The sequence below is a fragment of the Tubulanus polymorphus genome, chromosome 7 (assembly GCF_964204645.1).
Source record: "Tubulanus polymorphus chromosome 7, tnTubPoly1.2, whole genome shotgun sequence".
NCBI lineage: Eukaryota > Metazoa > Nemertea > Palaeonemertea > Tubulaniformes > Tubulanidae > Tubulanus > Tubulanus polymorphus.
In genome coordinates this window covers 18,595,251-18,602,035 of record NC_134031.1, presented here as the reverse complement: position 1 = coordinate 18,602,035, position 6,785 = coordinate 18,595,251, and positions in this window count along the sequence as shown.

Below are 6,785 nucleotides of genomic sequence, written 5' to 3'. Positions count from 1 at the left end.
AACAGAACGAGGTCAACTTCACCCCGGTCCTGGCAGTGGCTGTCCCCACAGTAATATCCTTCGCTCCTCGATCATAGTGTACCCTTAGTGTCTGTTGTGAAGGTTCAACTGTACTTGGGAGACGAAAATCAAACTGATCCAAATTAAGCGGGTTTCACTGTATCTTTGTTTTCTAGGGCCACTAGTTTATTCGACGTTTGGAATATATTCTAATAGTCATCACTGGAATACCGAATGCTGAAGACGGCTATTAGAATATAGTTGAAACGTCAAATAAACAACCGGCTCGAGAGAAAAAAAAAATTTAATATAATAATTCGGACTTTGTCTTTCATTATTTTTGTGAGATTCTCCTTATTTTATCGTCACTGATAGAGTGTTTTATCAACGGTGAACTACCGTTAGTCTATAAAACTGGGTCTATGTTGGAAATATATTTTCCATGTTCTCACGTACTGTAATGTTGTAATATTATAAGACGTTTTGCAATGTTGCTGCAAGCTAGCTACAGATATTCATTGTGGTTAAATGTGGCTTCACAAGGGTGATCCATCAAATATGAAGGCATGCATGAGAGATGGTCAAAATTTGACCACTCCTTTCTCTAGGAGCTCCATAATACTTAGAAATCTAGGCCAAGGAAGTTGAGGTTTTTTCTGTACTTTGTGAACAGCCAGCCCTTTAAACGTTAGCATAGCTCAGATTCGAAGTGATATATGTGCCTCCTGCTAGCTAAGATTTATTGACAAGAACTCTATTGACTGTTGTTCTTTCCACTGGCTCTCTTCCTTCTCACTCGCTCCTGCGCTGATTGTAAAATATTGCCTTGTAAATTCTATTTGATGTTGTTTTAGAATAAGCATATTTGATTTTATTGAAAAATATGTAGTAATTGTTAAAGCTTTCTGTATTTTAGTAACATTGTACATTTTTATGTTATTTTAAGTTTAAGTACAAAAAAACTCGAATTCATTTGAAATAATACTGGGTAAAGTTTTTCAGTTGATGCTAAACTGTCCCCATCAAAAATGTTCCGACTCGTATTTTGAAAGAAGAAAGTTTTTATTTTGATTCAGCTGAAAGTCTTAAGAAATCTTAAATTTGACATGTATATATATATATATATATATATATATATATATATATATATATATATATATATATATATATATATATATATATATATATATATATATATATATATATATATATATATATATATATATATATATATATATATATATATATATATATATATATATATATATATATATTTCTGATCTTTTGACGATATCAATTGATTTCTTTAGGCACCTCGTCATGTGCGGAAGACGACTATGGTGTCTTTTATCCGTAGTCATTGAACATTTTGTTAATGTACTCTATGTTGTTTTTATAAGAAATAATATTTAGTTTTTATAAGCATGAAATTAGATATCTGGGAATAATAAACGACTGTTTTACTTCATATGCTTTTGTAGTTTGTTTTCTAGATAAGGACGCGTGTTCTACATTATTACAAACTGATGAAGTACATCGTAAAAATGATGATAAACGGGGAATCCCGCGTCCGAGGTTCATATTCGGTATTTCGAACCCAGTTTTAATTCATTAATGCAGATATCAACTTGCTATTTGTCAGACGTTCAACAGACATTCAACATTTTTCCTCAAAACATGTTCATCCGGCGAGGCGTCACCGCCCCCTGTGGCACGTCGCAGTACCCCCGGACATTTTTCTTCGGAAATGAATTATGGTATCATGTCTGAAGCTTAGATTTTAGACTTTGAAAAAAACGGGTTAGTCCAGACTTCGCGCCATTCACTGAGGGTTGGGTACACACACGGCAGACTTACAGCTGAAGAGATCACAATATCCGTGATGTACGGATCTTCGTCCTAGGGACGTGAGATAAAAAATATTTTTGGAATTAATTCCAACATACGTAATATCTCTCGAATAAGACCACCAAACTTCTCAATTTACCGGTAATCAAAATTATATTTCTTTGTGAGATGTTATTTCAGAATTGATTCCAATTCGTTTTTATGCAATGGGAGGAAAATTTAAAGTAATTAAGCGTTATACATGAAATCCAAGAAGGCAATTTAACGTATACTGAGTATAATGATAAGCGATCGTCTAATTTGAATTTCAACATGCATTGCGTTGTGTTTGTAACATATTTGACATAATTATGAATGTCTAAAATCATATTAGCTTAAAGTGTCTACAATCAATGATAGGTATAGCACATAGAAAGGTAATTTATGAAAGTATCAGTAAACATTCAAAAATATTTTAACACATGCATATATAATCATGTAACATAATTGAGAATTTCAGCAAATTAAGGTTATGGGCGGTTAACATGTCACAGTCATTAGTTTCATAGAGAAAAATACCATTCTTCGTTAGATGATCCTCCGGCCGCGAAGGGAATAAACAGTCATAACACGAGGTTGGAGTGACCACTAAGGTCAACGTCGCCAATGTGAATGTAAACATAAACACGCGAAAAGTTTTTAACGGGAAATAAATGATTCCTTCTCTGCATTCAAAAATCGGTCGGTTAGCCTCGAATTGGAGGATGGCCATTATTAGAAACGGTTTGTCTACGACAGCACCTCAGCGGCCGGATGAAAACTTTAACGAAATTCTTCCTGAAAGATTCCCCGGCTAGACAGTACAGGAAGAAGTTCAACGACGAATCCGTCACGGCCAACACGGCCAGGGCACAAACGATTCCGAAAAATACATCGCAAACAGTCGCATCTCCGGAAGCCTTAGGCGTAGAGTCTGTGAAGGTTGAATTCAGCCGGTTATCGTCCTTAAAGTCTGTTGTCCACGGTATTGTTGTAAGGTTTGCGAGGTTACTACTGATTGAATTCAGCCCAATATCAGTTGAGTTTGAAGGGTATGGAAGAGATGCTTTATGGTGGTCTGACCCATCGTAACAATGAGACAAATAGTAACAGCTTATAATTAAACAGGGCGATTCACAAAGTATGAACAATATCGACACCGCCAGGAGGCGTTTAGTCGTTCTCGACGTAATACCCTGGACTCCAGTAGCCGAGCGTTCGCTTTCCCTACGACTAGCGGCGGTCTTCTTTTGCCCTGTTTTGAGCGGTGTGGTCCAGGAAGCCGTCTGATGTGGCGCCGCGGTGGGTGTCGTCGGCGTCGTGGGGGGTGATGCCGCGAACACAACCAGACTGACGTTTAAAACGACCACAGCCGTGCAGGTGATCAGACCGCGGACGATCTGTAAGATGAACACGCCAGAAATCATTCCCAGACTCATCAATGTTATCGCCACACTCGACTCCAAGACGCCGAGACCCACCATCAGAAATATCTGAAATCTAGCCGTTGATCTTGTGCAATACATTCTCGCCCATATCGTGTGTCTGATGCCGAGATATCTGTCCATGTTAACACTGACCACTATCCACCTTGAGATGGAGTAGAACAAGTACATCAGGAACAGAACTACCAATCCGAATATCGCCTGTTCGCATACGAAACAAATTGTCGTCAGAAGCAAAAATGTCAGGAACGCCCCATCCGCAACGGACAGGCTTAGTAATAGTGTCGTTTGGGACGTGCTAGCTCGCATGCGGGCGTGCCGGATTTCATAGGCGAGCAGTACAGCGCTGAGTATGTTCAGAACTATCCCGATCGGGGTGAATATCAGCAGAATGATTCCCGATACGCCGGTAAACAGAGATGTCATATCATCCGAATTTGACTGATGATCGGCGAATAAACCGGTTAAAATGTCGCTACCACCGTTTGTATTCCGAGTATCTCCTCTGGAGACATCTTACCTTCAGACACCATCGCCATTCTCGAATTTAGATCAGTTACCATTCATTAACACGTTTTACTAATATTCTAGTTTTTCGTATTGAAATTAATATATATGTTATATGTTTTATTATCGTTCTCACTCATTGTTTTATATCATTACTTAGTCGTTTCTTGACTGCCACACGAACGAATAATCCAGTTACAAAAATGATCTGATAACTTGTGCTTTTCAACAAGGCGTCTGCCTATACTCCGAAATAAGATCTACCAGTCAACGACGAACTTTCTTAAACGCTTCCTTGAAGATAACATTCATATCAGTAGTAATTTCCCAAGACAAATGAAGGTTCAGTTTTTTAAGTATCACGTAAATTGAGTTAGTATTGCGAACAGTATGACTGTTTTTCGACGGAGACATGTGCTTTTGTAGTTTCTTCACTAGATAAGGACGCGTGTTCTACATTATTACAAACTGATGAAGTACATCGTAAAAATGATGATAAACGGGGAATCCCGCGTCCGAGGTTCATATTCGGTATTTCGAACCCAGTTTTAATTCATTAATGCAGCTATCAACACATATGTCCGTCTAGGCATTCAACATTTTCCCAAAACGTATTCGTCCAGGCGTTGCCGCCCCCTGTTTCTTTGAAAAATATCTGAACCTTCAATTTTAGACCAGTTTTAGTCCAGACTTCGCGACATTCAAAAGGGGATCGTCTGAGGGGGTGGGGTACACACAGCAGACTTAGGTGCTTAAAAATCAGTAGATCACAATATCCTGGGGACGTGAGATAAAAACAAATATTTTTTTTGGAATTAATTCTGGCATAATATCTCTGGAATAAGACGGCCAAACTTCTCATCAATTTGATCAAAATCATATTTCTTTTGATATGATATTATGTCAGAATTGATTCCAATTCGTGTTTAATGGAAATGTCATGCGGTCCTGATTTCCATCAAATAAAACCTGTTTTGAGATTATACCTCGGTAGCAAATATTCATTAGAATTTTAAAAAAAAACTCATTAACGAAACGAATTAATTCCGACATACTATCTCGAGAAATCATCCATCGTAATTCTAGAAATATATGCGTCGTCAATCTTATCATACTGCGGGTGATAAACCGGGTGAGGTTTTTGAAAAACTATGAAACCACAAGTAGTATAATGCCACCAATTCGGAAATTCGTAATCAACCTTGACCCCGGTCATGCAAACTAAGGAGCGTTATACGTCCGGAAGACAAGTACAGTACATCCGGTGCGTATAAAAATAAGTAAGACACTTTTGAATACTGAATTGAATGAATTCCTGAACTTAAAAAGTGTTTTTTTTTCTGAAAGTCGACGAAACACAGAGCATGCGACCGATACGTATAGATACGTCGATCTAGAACATGACACTGATAGGGAAATCAGTGATAATTTGATTTGATGTAATTGTAGTATGATGTCAGACGATCTATGCATTTATTTGGGTTTTTCGAGTAATGGTGGCATAAACATATAATAACAAGAAAATTAACTTAAATAAATTATTTGACGCCTGCGAAAAAATGTAGAATTTCTGGGATAAGCTAATGTGGAATTGCAAATTTGAAATCGAAGTTTTAAGAAATTTGGGGAATTACGAGATTTGGCGATTGGGTAGATGATACAGTCTTCGACTGGTCTAATTAAAAAAAAATTGTCAACTTGTCACCGACTTCGATTCACTTTCGCTCTAGGCTGGTCTGCAACTTCATTGCCTCCATGGTTGAAGAAAGGGTGCGATTCAAGAATAGGGGACTATAGCAATATATATGTAGTGATAGTAATCAATTAAGTAATAATATTTGTAATTGATAATGATGATATATAATGACGAAGAAAGAGCTCTTCTGATGTCTGCTTCATCATGACTTCGAGCATATCGTGTAGCCAGCGGCCAGGTCCCGGGGCCCGGTTTGGCTGTCACTCGGTATCTTAGACTTGAGTCTGGGTTTAAGTAGACATCGTCATTTAAATAACTTACTCATGTTATTCTGTATGAATTACCCATGTGTCTTGTATTTTGTATCTTCTTATTCTAAAATTTGTAACTTTATTGAATTTGGGAATTTCAATGCAATAAGGATCAATAAAGTATTGAATTGAATTGTCACCTTATACATATGCCATCAGTGGATGCGGAGCCGTATATGACAGCTATGCTATTATAAATTGCTAGTCTCATGAAACCTGCATACCCCTAATATCGAACATATTTTCTAAAACATTTGAATATTGAAATTATTTGTTTACACGTTTTTATATAGACCGCTTGTAGCCGCCGATGAAATTCACGCCGGCCCTACTCAGATCGTAGATAGCTTCGTCATTCCACTAGCATCCCCATGTCAGGGTCTGACTTTTATATCAGACTTCCAAATCGTGTATACATCCGCCATTTAACAGAATAACCCGATTTATTTATCATTTCTATTTATGCCTGCCGCTCCTGATATAATCATACATCATTTACTATTACAATACGTCTTATCATGATATTCAATGCAATATAACATTTCGACGTTCAAATATAGGTCATTATATAATCACAGGGAGCCATTCTACATCTTTATCAATAATATTTTGCCAAATAGCTTGTATGTGTACACATAAACCTGTGACGTTTTGCACATCGATTTACGGTTGTCGTTTGTAAAATGACGCTGAATGGTTAACATTGTTTAGGTTTCATAATGGTAACGTTTTATAAGGCGTCAAAAAACACGGTCCTTGATTTTTCATCTATACACCACCGTCTAAAGTGTAATCACCCAGCAGGCCTACAGTAGGCTATGGGTTCACTGTGTTTTAGTCACCGTGATTATCATCGCAGTCAATCTCACAAATTGTCCCGTCTTTCAATATGTGCGGGGAAATATGTATATATACAACACTCCTACATTAACACAACAAAAAAACTGAGACACAATTCGA